Here is a 16,630-nt window from a genome sequence, read left to right as displayed (position 1 = left end):
GTGCTGTACTACCCAACACCCGAGTCTCGGGTCAGTACCTTGTCTGGGTAGAAGTCTTTGGCAGGAGCGGCTGCGATTTCCGCCATGAAAGGGCTGTGCTGGATGTCCTCGTTGTTGCAGAGCACGTGCACGGCGTACTCCCCTGCCTCCGTCGGCCAGTAACGCACATTGCACGAGCTGTCCCCCTTGTCATCGCATTCGATCTTCGCCTGGGACGGGCCCTCCACAGAGAAACCTGACCAGTGGAGGAGGAGACGCCCAGTTAGAGACGTCCACACGACACCACTGTGGCAGGACTCTCAACAGGGTCATATTAAAATGTCTTGATTAGAAGTCTCTTTTACAAAAAGTCTGCCTTCTACGAGGGGGTCCTGGAAAGCAAAAAGGGCTAACTGCAATGTACAACCAACTTGTAGAGGATGGATCTCAAAACTCTGTCGAGCTAATCTTTAGGACCCAAGAGATTCCACCATCGTGACTAGGTAGCCCATTCCAATCCCTCGCCACTCTGTGGGAAGCGACTTCGACCCCTTTGTCCAGAGTCTATCTACGTGGTGTGATTATGTAACTAAAAAGGGATGGGGGGGGGGGGGGGGGGGGGGGGGGGGGGGGAGAGAAAGAACAAGACTCCTGTTGCATAGCAGCTTCACCCATTCCAGGTTTTACTATGAGCTTGGATTAGCCACAGAGTGTTTAGGTAACCAACTGTCTTAGTAATGTTAACCTAAGATACTACTTAAAATTTTCAGATAAATTCCCCACAGTAGGGGAGAATGGTGTACCGATAAGGGACGGGCTTGATGGGATGAATGGAAAGGCATGTTATGCTTTCCCTCGACTGGGAGATTTCAACTCTCCTACGGGACTCACCCAGTGTACCGATGTCGTCTCCAATGGCCTCCACCACGAAGTCAGCAGACTTCCCGACTACGCCTCCCTCCAAACCAGGTCCCCAAGCGCGCACCTTCTGAGCCCCTGCCTCCTTGCCCACCTTCACCTCGAAGGGGCTGGGAGGGAGGAAGGAAGGTGAGGTAGGTGAGAGGAGATTGACAGAGCCCTAAACCACGGACCCCGATCTGCTGGCTTCTCTTAACTTCATGCAAACATGAACCCGTGGTGTAGAACTGTGGATTGTGTAGTATACGATAGATTTGATTATTCAGATCAATCAATCAATAGTAAAAAATCAAAATCAGACCAATCAATACTGGCCTGTAGAAGCTTGATCCATATTACAGTGCTTGCTCTGAGAATTTCAGAGCAAAAATAACATCAAGTTCTCACTGGGTGCAGGAGGAGGCGTGTGTGTGTGTCCTGCATTATGGTGCTCAGTGTGTGTGAGTCAGTGTCCGTCTCACCTGCGAGGAATCTGCTGGCCGCCCCAGGTGATGGTGACAATGTACGTCCCGGGTGTTGCTGGGTAATATTTGTAACCATAGACACCGTCACCAAGGTCTTTCTGCTTGACGGGTTCCTCGGTCCCCTCTGGAAGGAGACAGCAGAGCAGAGACAGCACGGTCACACAGGACTCCGATAGGTCTCGATTACAAAATGTAGCCTTTTTTAAAAAAAAAAAAAAAAAAAAAAAAAAAAAAAAAGGAGGTCCAATCATGCACAAAAAAAAAACGAGCGAGAAACTCACTCGGTCCCTTGATGGTAACTCTGAGCTCTCCAGTGCCTGCTCCCTTAGTGTACACTCTGAAGTCTGCGGTCTCTTTAGCACGGACACCTTTGAATTGCAGCCCACGGCCCTTTGCCTTGCACAGCCGGGGAGGGGTTGCAAGCTGGAGAAAGAAATTCTTTAACGTTGCCAGTCCCTGGTTTGTCTCCTTACCGCCCCCCCCCCCCCCCCCCCCACCCCCCCCCCCCGCCCCACCCATATCGAGAGACCATATAAAAACTAATCCAACCCCTCTACAAAACCGGCACTGTATAATTGGGTCCCGACCACAACCCTATTGAAACGAATAAAATGCAAGATCCCAGCTACAACCAACAGGCTCAAGGCAAACATGCAAGAGAGACAGAAAAGGACGGCATGCTTGAAGTTCAATCGCTACTCAAAAACTCTGAATTCCTCGTGCAGTCACACTAGCAGCTACACCTCAGGACTTTAAAAGACTTCAAATTAAATCCTTGCACAAGGAGTCAGTCTTCAGTGTGGCGGCAGCTGGCTAAACCGCAGTCAAAAGTACGAAAAACAAATTTAGGTCTCATCCATAACTATTGAATAGTTCATAGCGTGGGATTTAGAAATACAAAAAAAAAACGAATTAAATTCAAAATGACAATTTTGCCTAGAAGTATCACCCCCTCTCAATGTGAACTGAAAGTCTAAAAAAGTTTGTCATTGAATTGAAGATTGCTTGGTACTACTTAACTGTAAACCCATTACACATCTGATAAATACAGTAAGCCCCACCAAGGGTTACTGCAGAAACAATGAATCAGACAAAACACAGAAACACTTTTAAAAGGAGCATGCACACAGTTAAGAAAAAATCCACGCTTCGATACCCCCAAAAGACCGCCAGAGGAAATGACATCATCCACACAGGAAGTGACATCAGCACAGGCCACTCCCATTGCACGGCTGGCCTGGACGAACGAGCGGAGAGATTGAGGAAAGGAGGAGGAGAGAAAGCTTAGAAAAAAGAAATCAGGAGGAATATAGTATCAATAGCAACTCAAGGAGGGCAGAAGCATTTTGGGAATGAGAGGCAACTTCAAAGCCATTTATGGTTATTCTAAAGGTCTCCAGTCTACCGTAGCAAACGTAGCGACTAAAATGTTGGCCAAGATGCCGAGCTAATCTACAGCCCCTTTCACACTGGCGCTTCTACCCGGGGGGGGGGGGGGGGGGGGGGGGGGGGGGGGGGGGGGTCACAGTCCCGACACGATAACATTTCACTGCAGCAAGGAACGTTTCTGTTCGGCCACATTTGTGTCGCTTGAGACGCAGCGGGAGCCAGATTGCAGCCGGGATGAAGAAGCGTTTGCTCCGATCAACAAGAGGCTTCCTGGGTAAAAAAAATCACATAGCCGGTACCAGGTCCTGACCCAGGTAGAGCATGCCAGCGTGAAAAGGACTTACGTTACCACAGTTGGCCAACAAAGTACTGGCAGATCAATAGTACCCAAAAGTAAGATTTGCAGTTTGAAATGAACAAAGAGCCTTTTCTAAATAAATTCCATGGCATGAAGTTTTACCTGCGCAGTCTTTTTTTTTTCACCCTACCTTGCCCAATAGTCACAGTGAAGGGGCTCTTCAGGATCTGGGCCCCTGCAAAGGTGACGTAGATGGTGTGAGCGCCCTCTTTTGTTGGTTTGTAGGTACAGCGGTAGCTGCTGTTGCCTTTGTCCTCCACTCTGCACTCCACTGCGTCCTTCTTCCCACTGGGGTCAACAATGACCACCCCCACCTCGCCCACTCCAGCACCTACCACAGGGGGGCAGTCACGAGCACAATTAGAGACCAAAAACTAAAATCAGAAAGTTAACATTAAAATATAAGAAAGCACTGCTTCGTGCTAAAAACTCAAATACAATTTGCTTCCTCTAGATCATTTCCTGGGCGGTAGGCTGGCGCTGTACCTGCGGTGTAGATGTCGAAGTAGGTCGTTTTGTTGGCAACGTTGCCGCTGGGCTCCAGGCCAGGCCCCTGTGCAGTCACTTTGCCGGAGTCCCCCTTAGACATCCCCACATCCACCTCAAAGGGGCTCTTGGGGATGTGCAGCCCAGCAAACAGCACCGTCACCTGGGGGAGAGACGCGGGAGTGGTGGGCGTCAGACCAAGGACTCCAATCATTTTTTTCAGCTGCCACATTCTACATGGAAACGCATGACAAATGTGTTTATATTATATATAATAAACACAAGTACACCAGACAGTAACTTCACAAAATTATGAACAAGAAATTATTTTCAACTTCTTTGCAGTCTATTTAGTCAGTGCTTGTCAGGAGCATCAGGTCTAATTTATTGTCACACACGTGGTTTAAAATATTTCGCAGTAAAACAGGTTTAGAAGGCAGTGCATGGCAACAGAACACTCAGTCCTGCATCTCCAGCCCCACCCAGTGTTCTCTGTATTTATCACATACCTCTTTATAGACGTGCACACTGATAAATCCTCTCCTGATCACTCGTTTTATCACCAAACTCCTCAATAATGCGATCCGAGTCGTTATTTTATTATTATAACATCTCAAAAAGCTCTGCAAATGTCTGCGATATTCTCCGAGCGCTGGATGCAGAAGCAGCTATCGCCTTATTGTCTGTGTTATCTCTGTAGTGGATGGGACTATCAGATACGCCCTTTTTTCAGTTTCATTCCGGTCCTATCGGTCTCACTCGGCCATTGAAAGGTTTTCTAGGCTTTTTCCCCCCAGAGGAGAGACCTGCGCTTGACGTCTTTTTGATGAAGCGAGACAGGGTCCGACACCGGACTGGAAAGGGAGCATCATAATGTCGGACCTGGTCCGTTACTGGACCAAAGGGTTAAAAGGCTACCCCCCCCCCCCCCCCCTTCATTTTGGTTTGTGTATTTTGTGGTTAGAGGCACAGTGGTTGAAATGGACCGCTACTTGAAAAAACACCGTTTCTACACACAACAGACTTGCGTCCCAGCACTCCTCAACCAGAACTACGATCCAAATGCAGAGAGGTTTTAAACAGGAGAGTTATGTGTTTCAGCTGATGCTGCAAAGTCATTGCAAGCACTGACTGGAGACAACGAAAAAAAAAAAAAAAAACACGAAATGGGAGGTATACCTTGTGGCGTCCAGTCACTTTTGGAACATAGTAAACAGAGTAGGTTCTAGTCTTATCGTTGTTAGCCGTCACTTTAGCCTAGACAGAAGGAAAAAAAAAAAACCAAGAACATTGCAACATTGAGAAGCAGACTGAGCTTGATCGAACGTTATTAACCCAGTTTTACCCATGAAGTGTCAACATTTGACCAAGTTATCAGAATATGGGTTAGAAGAAATTAACACAGGTAGATGCCAGTCTAAAATGCTCCAAATTATATATATTTTTTTTTACAAAAGTAGCCTGTCCTCAAATGAATGGGTTTGTTTAGGGCTGACATTGCAACTGTTTGATAAACTGTACCCCCGATACAGTAGATGGCGCTGTGCCGTTTCCTACCTCCTCTCTGTGGCCAGCAGGGTCCTCCACATACACCAGCACCTCTCCCATTCCTGCGCTGATGGTTTCCACTGTGAACTGGGCGTGCTTCATCACCACGTTACCAGTGGGCTCAATACCTGAGAAAAACCAACCCACCCATTAGACAAAGCAGCTCTATAAAAAATTAGCAAGCAGGATTCATCTTTCCCTCTGAAATGAATAAAGGAACATTGTCTTTTGAACCCTATTGCAATCAACACATTGGTTTATAAGTCTCTTCTGTTTGTTAATCAATGATAAAGCGAGTTCAATATTGAAATGAGTCCGGAGTTTGAGCAGGGTTAGAAACTCACATTAGCCCTGCTGCTGCTGCACCCAGTCCTGGGGTTCAGAGCTCCCCTCAATGAAGTCTAGTATTATTAATATTGCAATGATCAGGAGCCAGGAGTTTGAGCAGGGTTAGAAACTCACATTAGCCCTGCTGCTGCTGCTGCACCCAGTCCTGGGGTTCAGAGCTCCCCTCAGTGAAGTCTAGTATTATTAATATTGCAATGATCAGGAGGCAGGAGTTTGAGCAGGGTTAGAAACTCACACTAGCCCTGCTGCTGCTGCTGCACCCAGTCCTGGGGTTCAGAGCTCCCCTCAATGAAGTCTAGTATTATTAATATTGCAATGATCAGGAGCCAGGAGTTTGAGCAGGGTTAGAAACTCACACTAGCTGCTGCACCCAGTCCTGGGGTTCAGAACTCCCCTCAATAGTCTAGTATTATTAATATTGCAATGATCAGGAGCCAGGAGTTTGAGCAGGGTTAGAAACTCACACTAGCCCTGCTGCTGCACCCAGTCCTGGATTGGGAGAGTTCATTAAACAGGTCCCACTAGCAAGGTACTGCAGGGAGTTACCTGGTCCGTAGGCCCGGGCTTTTTTGGGGTTGAGTTTGGGGCGAAGAGGGGCGCCTGGCTTCAGCTTGGCCTTGGGGAACTGGGACAGGTAGGTCATGACGGAATGTTCGTCCACGTTGGGGTCCACGATTTCCTCGGGAGCGATCACCTAGATGAGGGCAGGGAGGCAGCAGCGGTAAGGGAGCTAATCTAGTTGCATTGTGAATCCATCAGCCACCGACGGTCTGTCTGTACCTGTGGGATCCCAAGCCAGTCATCGGCTTGCTGCATGGCCTCGCGGGCGTTCTCCACAGGTTTGGTTTGATCCCAGGAATCCCAGTCTGGACACAGACCTGCAGATAGAAAAAGAGGCCAGGGTTACACACCATGCACAGAAACCAAAAAAAACAGGAGCACCACAGAGGAAGCAATCTACTGCCCCCTACAGGACAAGCCCTGCTTGTGTCCGCTTTGCGCTCACCTTGATCCTGGCCACTAGGGGCCGCTGTTGCGAGGAAAAGAAACAGCCCCTGACCATTTTGCCTCCTGTTTGTTATAAGACAAAAAAAAAAAAAAAAACTACCCCACTGAATTTGTAATTTGTTGATTATGGGTCAAGATGAAAACATGTGGCCTCAAAACTTGATTTGGAGATCCATCGCCTGGCTGTTTGGATGAGATGATGAACCCCCTCCAGTCACATTGTATTGAATTGCAGTTTGGCAGGAATGAGATCAACACTCCTCGTCCCTGCGTGTCAATTGACTGGAATGGAAGAGAGTGTGGGTCATTCTGCTTGGACTGGACTGTCCCTGGACTGACTCGCCCCTGTCCTTACCAGGGAAGACCCTCGGGGGACCCCTGCACTCAACGCAACCCTGCCTTTAACAGAATGATGTAGATATTCACAAGGGTGACAAAAAATATTCTCAGCTATTACCTGGAGCACAGCTATCCACAAGGGCTCCGAGCGCCTGGCCGGACTGCCAGTCCCGGCTGAAGTTGGTGATGGGGAGCTCAGGCAGTTTGTTCTGGATCCAGCCCAGCAGCCTCTGCTTGGGGGTCTTCTGCTTCACATCCTCCTCCTCCCCCTCCTCCTCGTCCCACATGGGCATGGAGATGGAGTAGTGAAGAATCAGGGTCCAGATGAGACCCAGAATCAGCTTCAGGTTCCCATCCACGATGGCCTTGGAGTCTGGAGGAAACATTTGCTTTCAGCTACTTAACGACATCGTTAATTCCATTAACAACTTGCTTTCTTTTACTGGACAGGTTCTCGATTGCATGCATGACTTCATGGAAGTTACAGCAGGGCAACTTCAGAACGCCGTAGAATTCAAGCAAACTGTTGAAAAAATATCAAAATTTATTAAAACAAAACAGCAGAAGGATCAGGAGCCTGGAGATGTTTTAACCTGAACATCTACTAGTAACCCCACACAGACTCGGGTGCGATTTATTCACGCTGTAACGAGAAGGGCCATTTACCAGGGACCTGGCTGTTCAAACTGCAAGCATCTGGTCATTTTTTTTTTTTAAAAAGAAGGGGATATTCTGAAAGCCAGGACTGGACTGCAGGGTTAGTGCAAGTTTCAAGCCCTGTGTATCCCTCCAACTCCTTGTTGACTCACTGCCCCCAACAAAATCAATCCTTTCCAGGTTTATATAAAATCACTCAGATCCAGGTTGAGTTTTCACTCCGAGTGACCGTTACTCAGACTTTCAAACCAAATCTCTTCGTGATGATCGCTGGGTTATCTAGAACAAAACGTGTGAAATACGTGTGTGTTACTGTTTATTTATTAATTAAGTATAATTTGAGTTTACTGCAGCATAACTAAGTGGACAAAACTGATCACTGCAATTCAACGGGTTTGGTTTCAAAAGATTTAACGTAGGAAGGCTAGTGTCTCTTAAGGTACAATGCAGAAAACAGGTAATCAAATTAAAAAGGAGAGTGTTAATGATACCGAATCCAGATGCATTAACCAATCTGAAAACTTTTTAAATCAAACTACTACATTTTTATATAACAGATTAATATCCATGCTACGAAATCAGCTCATTTCCTCTCGGCTTCCAGGAAAGCCCCAAAATGAAGCATCGCGTGTCTGCAGCTTGGTATTCTATTTCGTGGCTGTCTCGATTCAAAACCACAGGTGTTTTTTTGTGTTTTTAAAATCCTCTAAAAGCCGCGATGGCATTTACCGCATCTCCAAAACAGTTTTGTTTCTATGGCAGCCGTTTAAAAATAAAGGGGTTACACAGGCATCAAGCCCAACTGCTTAAAACCAGGGGATGGAATGGGTTACCTAGTCATGTTGATGAAGGAGACTCTTCTTCACACAGAGAGTGGTGAGGGGATGGAATGGGTTACCTAGTCATGTTGTTGAAGGAGACTCTTCTTCACACAGAGAGTGGTGAGGGGATGGAATGGGTTACCTAGTCATGTTGTTGAAGGAGACTCTTCTTCACACAGAGAGTGGTGAGGGGATGGAATGGGTTACCTAGTCATGTTGCTGAAGGAGACTCTTCTTCACACAGAGAGTGGTGAGGGGATGGAATGGGTTACCTAGTCATGTTGCTGAAGGAGACTCTTCTTCACACAGAGAGTGGTGAGGGGATGGAATGGGTTACCTAGTCATGTTGCTGAAGGAGACTCTTCTTCACACAGAGAGTGGTGAGGGGATGGAATGGGTTACCTAGTCATGTTGTTGAAGGAGACTCTTCTTCACACAGAGAGTGGTGAGGGGATGGAATGGGTTACCTAGTCATGTTGTTGAAGGAGACTCTTCTTCACACAGAGAGTGGTGAGGGGATGGAATGGGTTACCTAGTCATGTTGTTGAAGGAGACTCTTCACACAGAGAGTGGTGAGGGGATGGAATGGGTTCCCTAGTCATGAAAAAAAAAGCACGACTATGAAACCCAACTCAAAGAGTTCTTTCCATTCTAGAGATGTTTTGGAAAGAGAGAGACTGGGTAAAGTTAGGGCTACAAGAACATGCATGAATCAGTTTACACACTTAAGATGTGAAATACCAGCTTGCACTGATGTCTCAACTCCAGTAAGACAACTAGGTTTAATTTTTTTTTTGCATTCCAAAGTAATTGTGATTCATAACCGTACATAACTGCTGCAGGTAGACCAGCAGAAACTGGGCTTGAATGCAGGGTGGGGAACGTAAACAAACAGGACTGCCAGCGGGGCTTGCACAGACCACTTTCAAAAGGGAACCCGACTGGGTCTTTATAAAAAGGTGTGTTGCATATATAAAATCACACACACACACACACACAATAGGGTAATAAAATTGACCGATTTCTCCTGTAAAGAAATTAATCCAATAGTTTCAAATGACAGACTGCTTTTAGACGGCTTTATTTTATTATTATTATTATTATTATTATTATTATTATTATTATTATTATTATTATTTCCTAAAAACATGTCTCTCGTTTAAATAAACAAGCGCCTCCCCTCATCAGAAAAAAAAATAAAATAAATCAATTTAAAATGAAAAAAAAAAAAATCCTTTTAACGCGTCTACGTTTAGGCTCCGTTCCCAGGCAGAACTAAAAATGTTACCCCGGTTTCGTCGTATAACACTTTGCATGTTACCCTACCGAACTTAAAATTTCCATAAAACTATCTGCACGTTTGCTTGCATTGAAAATAATAAACAAAAACAAAACAACATTTCGATTAAAACGTGACCCCAATCCCTCTCCACTGCAGCCCTAACACATTGCAAAGACATCTCTTTAATACGATACGTTATTTATGCAGCTGGAGACTTACCTCTTGCACAATTAATTTAAAAAACGACACGAGTCTATACAGAGAAGCTACTTTTACTGCACCAGGCTTAAAAGTGCAATGAACTACAGGGGACAGAAAACGATAAGCTGCGCGCTTAACTGTCTGCAGACATTTATCCAAACCTGAACTTTACGAGAGAACAGTCTTTCAAAAAGGCACAGAACGGATTGCAAGAATTTACGCAGCAACCATTAAGGGGTACACTGTTTTAAAACGACATGCTTTCTTACTCTACTCACACATACATGCATGCATTATTAACCCTGCACACGGGAGTCGTGCAGAGTGGTCTTCTTTCCAATACTTACCGATGGAGACCAGCTTGATATTCTCTTTGTCCAAGAACTCCATAGCCACGGACACATTCTCCAGCTGCATTTGCCTGAACGTGGGGCGCTGGTTAAACTTTCGGAACATTTTTTTCTGGCTCAGCACCTCCAGCAAGCCGATAAGCCGCAGCCCGTCGCTCAGGTCGGTCTGCAGGTTGGCGATGCGTTTGTTGACGCATTTCAGGTGCTCGTTACACCAGCGCGTAAAGGTGTTCTGTTGGATCTTCTTCCAAGGCGCGTCTTCGGCGAGGTCTTTCTCGGTGGCCGGCATGTCGGCGTCTTTGTCTGCTAGGGCTGCGTTGGACGCGGCGGAGCCAGCAGCGCTAGACTGGTTGATTCGGGGGTGTGTGCTGCTCATATTTAAAGCTGCTGTCTGGGTGGGGGGGCCGGCCTCACTTCCTCAAATTTGTAAAAGGCTGGGTATGGTGAAAAAAAAAAAGAAAGACACACACACAGGATGAGGTTAATAAAGCTTTTGCTCTTTTAGAAGTTTCTCCTGTTAGAATCATAAATGTTATATATCTTTATTCTATAGCAGGACTGGAAATCAGACTCCCTGCACAGCAGTGTGATCCAGTCCTGCTTTCACTAGGAGTTTAATAATCAGACTCCCGCTCCACAGCAGTGTGATCCAGACCTGCTTTCACTAGGAGTTTAATAATCAGACTCCTGCTCCACAGCAGTGTGATCCAGTCCTGCTTTCACTAGGAGTTTAATAATCAGACTCCCGCTGCACAGCAGTGTGATCCAGTCCTGCTTTCACTAGGAGTTTAATAATCAGACTCCCGCTGCACAGCAGTGTGATCCAGTCCTGCTTTCACTAGGAGTTTAATAATCAGACTCCCGCTGCACAGCAGTGTGATCCAGTCCTGCTTTCACTAGGAGTTTAATAATCAGACTCCCGCTGCACAGCAGTGTGATCCAGTCCTGCTTTCACTAGGAGTTTAATAATCAGACTCCCGCTGCACAGCAGTGTGATCCTCCTGCTTTCACTAGGAGTTTTAATAACAGACTCCCGCTGCACAGCAGTGTGATCAAGTCCTGCTTTCACTAGGAGTTTAAACCTGGACTGGCTAGACACACTATGGGGGCTGATCAAGCTGCTAGTGAAACCTGGACTGGATCACACTGCTGTGCAACAGGAGTCTTATTCCCTTCCCTGAATAATCCTGGTATGTCTTTGTGTTTATGTGTTTAATAAGTGCAGGATGATTTCTTTTATATTCAGTACTGTGATTCGTCACAAGGTTTTCCATACACTATTAAATATTGTCTACCAAATGCATGCAAACGGTAATAGGAGTTTGTCCTCAAAGGTACAATGAACTTCCCTTTGCCAATTCACTACTGATCCCAAGGCTGGCTTGTAACCATCGCAACAGCATCATCATGACCGGTGTCATCCAGGCTGATTAGTAATGCCCACATGGTTGCAGCCTGATTCATGTCGTCCCTTTGTAATCGACTGCTTGTTCCCACCCGCTTCACCCAGCTCTGGGATAGACTGCATGCTCAAATGCACCCAAAATACAGCTTCCCAGTCCATCAGCTTTAACTGGTGAGCCACTCTGCCTCCCTCCCAGTCCCTCAGCTATAACCACTAGACTAGGAACGCTGTGTTGTGTTTTTGTTTGCTGGTTTGTTTATTTTTTCAAAACAAACATAATTCTCGTAAATTTAAATGGCAAAAACGACTGGAAACATTTTTTTTTTAAGTAAATTCCAAACCTTGCCTATTTCTCAGACACCCCACTCAAACCGGGTTGCTGTTCCCTCCTTTGTTTTTTTACAAACCGACCTCAAGATTAATAAGAAAAGGGCAAAAAGACACCACCTACTTTTTCAAAACCGCAAGCAAGCTCTGACTGCAGGAGGCATTCTCAGCTCTTGCGGGACAAGAAACCAGAGGGTGCTGTTTAATTACCAAATTTATTTGGAATTGTTAATTAACTAAACGACTAATTAATAATTTTCCATTCCATAAATTAACAATAAACATATTATAAAGTAATGTTTCATAATAATTTTACCCAAGCCTAGGATGGTAACAAACATATATATATATATGTCTCAAGTTTTGGCCACAGCTGTCCGCCGCTAGTGGGCGCAACACACACCCGCACAAACATGCAATTTATTGCAACAGAGAGAATTCGGTTTCATATTTTTGCCATATTTGGGTAAGGCAACTTAAAAGGATTATGCATAATTAACTGAATATTATGCAATGCAACCCCCCCCCCCCCCCCCCCCCCCCCCGAAAACATGCATGGCAAAAAAATGAAATAAAACTAACGGCGTTAGCAATAATAATCTTCACATGACAACCCGTCAGTATCTCTCCTAAGCAGATTTCTCTGTAGTACATTACATGCATAGATGTGTGCGCAGTGCAAGACTTAAAGTACGCCACTTAAAGTACAAAACAACGTGTCCCATGCATCTGTTACAAAAGAAAACGAATTCATTTTAAAACATGAATATCTGGTGTAAGAGTCATGCATTGTGTATGCATTCTGCCTGCTTTCAAATTTAAAGTAAAGTCTGCCCCAATATACATACATATATGTGTGTGTGTGTGTGTGTGTTAATAACCCCCCACCACTATTTTTCAGAGTTTTCTGGTGACTTTAATTGTTTCTTAATTGAAAAACTAATTTAAATTCCACCTCGGCTTGTCACTATAAATGCATCAAAACAAACGAAAACACACACACACACACACACACCTATAAAATACAAACGAAAACACACACACACATATATATATATATATATATATATATATATATATATATATATATATATATATATTTTATCTTTCTCTCTCTCTCTCTCTCTCTCTCTCTCTCTCTCTCTCTCTCTCTCTCTCTATCTATATATATATATATATATATATATATATATATATATATATATATATATATATAGCTGAGTATAATTAAATATCAAAGCTTTACAGAAAACCTGCCGTGTGTAAAACTTACTTTTCTGCCTTTAGGGGATGTTTTTTTTCTTTTTTTTTTCTGCAAGAGAAAATGTTCAAAAAAAACACAAGCAGTGTTGGGCTGAAGAATTCTGCTGGAGTCCCGGCTCGGCTGTGCTGGCAATAAGATTTCGAGTCCCGGCTCGGCTGTGCTGGCAATAAGATTTCGTTTACCACAAACCAACTAATGACACCGTCTTGCTGTTTTCTCTCTTTCTTTCTCTCTCTCTCTCTCTCTCTCTCTCTCTCTCTCTCTCTCTCTCTCCTCTCTCTCTCTCTCCTCTCCCTCTCTCTCTCTCTCTCTTTTCGGGCTTATTTAAAAATCCTTAATTGGTAAAATATCAATGTCTCTCTCTCTCTCTCTCTCTCTCTCTCTCTCTCTCTCTCTCTCTCTCTCTCTCTCTCTTTCAAAGCTGATGGGATATACAACCCCGCCTTTAGATTTTAAAGTTATGACATCACCCCTTTCGGCACTCGCAGTGTTACCCTGCAGCGGGAGGCGGGAGCTGGGATCTGGGAGGTGGGACGTCAGCTGGGTATCCTGTACGTTATTACTGTATTGAAGATGCAAGCCCCCCTTCTACGTTTTTTTTTTTTTTTTTTTTCTCTTAGGCTACTGGGATGTACCTGAGTATCTGGTTAGGATCGTGGTCTATAAACGCTATGCAAGCAGTGGGGATGAAGTAGGGTTGAGTGGTTAGAGAAAGCGCTGGGCTGCAGTGTGGAAGGCAGTGGGTTTGAGGAGCTCAGTGGTTAGATAAAGAAAGCGCTGGGCTGCAGTGTGGAAGGCAGTGGGTTTGAGGAGCTCAGTGGTTAGATAAAGAAAGCGCTGGGCTGCAGTGTGGAAGGCAGTGGGTTTGAGGAGCTCAGTGGTTAGATAAAGAAAGCGCTGGGCTGCAGTGTGGAAGGCAGTGGGTTTGAGGAGCTCAGTGGTTAGATAAAGAAAGCGCTGGGCTGCAGTGTGGAAGGCAGTGGGTTTGAGGAGCTCAGTGGTTAGATAAAGAAAGCGCTGGGCTGCAGTGTGGAAGGCAGTGGGTTTGAGGAGCTCAGTGGTTAGATAAAGAAAGCGCTGGGCTGCAGTGTGGAAGGCAGTGGGTTTGAGGAGCTCAGTGGTTAGATAAAGAAAGCGCTGGGCTGCAGTGTGGAAGGCAGTGGGTTTGAGGAGCTCAGTGGTTAGATAAAGAAAGCGCTGGGCTGCAGTGTGGAAGGCAGTGGGTTTGAGGAGCTCAGTGGTTAGATAAAGAAAGCGCTGGGCTGCAGTGTGGAAGGCAGTGGGTTTGAGGAGCTCAGTGGTTAGATAAAGAAAGCGCTGGGCTGCAGTGTGGAAGGCAGTGGGTTTGAGAAGCTCAGTGATAGAGACACACATGCACTAAACTTCAGCAAATGGGTAATTGCACAGGAATTAAAGACTTGTTTTAGACACTCAAAATAAAGCATAGCATATTATTTATTTTTAACCGATAGTTTACAAAAATACAGAAATACCAAAATGACACGCTCTTACTTACCTATCAAAAAAGAGAAATACTAGGAACATTTCAATGAACAGAATTATGTTTTTTGCATTAAAATTAGCATGGTAATATTCAACAGATATGAAAGTAATGTCACACTTTCCAAAGCAAATCAAATCCAGTCTGTATTAATTAACATAAGTAGAACATTCTTATTTTCACTATGCTTTACCAGACCTCTCTGTGCTTTACAATGCTTCCCTATGCTTTAGCAGACCTCTCTGTGCTTTACAATGCTTCCCTATGCTTTACCAGACCTCTCTGTGCTTTACAATGCTTCCCTATGCTTTACCAGACCTCTCTGTGCTTTACAATGCTTCCCTATGCTTTACCAGACCTCTCTGTGCTTTACAATGCTTCCCTATGCTTTACCAGACCTCTCTGTGCTTTACAATGCTTCCCTATGATTTACCAGACCTCTCTGTGCTTTACAATGCTTCCCTGTGCTTTAGCAGACCTCTCTGTGCTTTACAATGTTTCCCTATACTTTACCAGACCTCTCTTTGCTTTACAATGCTTCCCTATGCTTTACCAGACCTCTCTGTGCTTTTACTATGGGAAACTCGTGTTAATGAATGACTATTGGTCATTCCTGGCACAATGGGTCAGAAATATGTCCCACTCTAGTTTCTTCGAAGGAAATGGAACGGATTATTGAACTGCTTTCCTTTGAAGCCCATTTAACTGACTTACAAACAACGACTCAAATTGAATTTGTTGCCACTTTTGAAATATCATTTTGCAGCTTCTTTTGACTGAGGTTAAGTTATGTTCACATTGTTATTTATTTTCATTTTCAATTTTTGGTCCTAGCTGGAATTTTGAGATCAACTGTGCATATTGCTTTGGCTGCCTGGCTGTGACCCCTGTCATTTGAGGTCACTCCAGAAGATCTGGGAAGTCCAATTGCTCGGTCGCCCACCAGAACAGAAGAATTCCCAACGGGATGACCAGGCAAATCCGTAGAAACGTCAGCAAAGGGGCGTAACCCTGGAAGAGAAGAGAACAGAATTAACTGGCGCTCACAAAATAGTTCCACGCACTATTCTGAAGACATCTGATAGGTTAAGGAGAACTCGGGTTTCCAGGCCTTGGTTGAGACAGTCTTACGCTTTCTTGATCATTTTCCCCGCCCCCTTCAGAGCCTTCTTTCTTTCATTAACCAACCTGCTGCTTTCTCTTTTGACTGACATGCTTTGCAGCCAGTTAGATGTTTCGACTCTGAGGTCACAGGGATGCAGGAAGAGATTTTGCCAGACTGAAACGTCACCCATTTTACTCAGATGAGCTGAGGGACTGGGAGGGAGGGAAGCAGTGTGGCTCTAGTCTAGTGGTTAGAGCTGAGGGACTGGGAGGGAGGGAAGCAGTGTGGCTCTAGTGGTTAGAGCTGAGGGACTGGGAGGGAGGGAAGCAGTGTGGCTCTAGTCTAGTGGTTAGAGCTGAGGGACTGGGAGGGAGGGAAGCAGTGTGGTCTAGTCTAGTGGTTAGAGCTGAGGGACTGGGAGGGAGGGAAGGCAGTGTGGGTCTAGTGGTTAGAGCTGAGGGACTGGGAGGGAGGGAAGCAGTGTGGTCTAGTCTAGTGGTTAGAGCTGAGGGACTGGGAGGGAGGGAAGCAGTGTGGCTCTAGTCTAGTGGTTAGAGCTGAGGGACTGGGAGGGAGGGAAGCAGTGTGGATTAGTTTAGTGGTTACAGTTGTGTCTACTTAGAAGGAAAACTCAGTGATAACAGGACACTTAACTGTCAAGGGGAGATCCTTATGATGTTAGTGTTGCAGTCAGGAAATAAACAATCAGATTTATAAGAGGAGGTTTATTTCTTCAGATTGTGTTTTGTAAGAGCAGAGTTATCTCAAACTCTCAGGTCAACTAACTGCTGGAAAGACCAGCGCCAGGGGAACACAAAGAAACAAACCAAGCTCTCTGACCCTGCTCTGAGACTGGCCAAAAGCTTTGCATCACCGAGAA

The 16,630-nt window shown here is 45.3% G+C and overlaps 1 pseudogene; it reads right to left on the bottom strand.

The window, feature by feature from the left end:
- Positions 1-13,280, bottom strand: part of LOC121305473 — a 37,428-nt pseudogene extending 24,148 nt beyond the window's left edge.
- Positions 13,281-16,630: the final 3,350 nt, after the last annotated feature.

Source organism: Polyodon spathula, chromosome 43 (assembly GCF_017654505.1).
Source record: "Polyodon spathula isolate WHYD16114869_AA chromosome 43, ASM1765450v1, whole genome shotgun sequence".
Lineage (NCBI taxonomy): Eukaryota > Metazoa > Chordata > Actinopteri > Acipenseriformes > Polyodontidae > Polyodon > Polyodon spathula.
The sequence above is the reverse complement of the archived record's forward strand: the minus strand, read 5'-3'. Positions and strand labels throughout refer to the sequence as shown.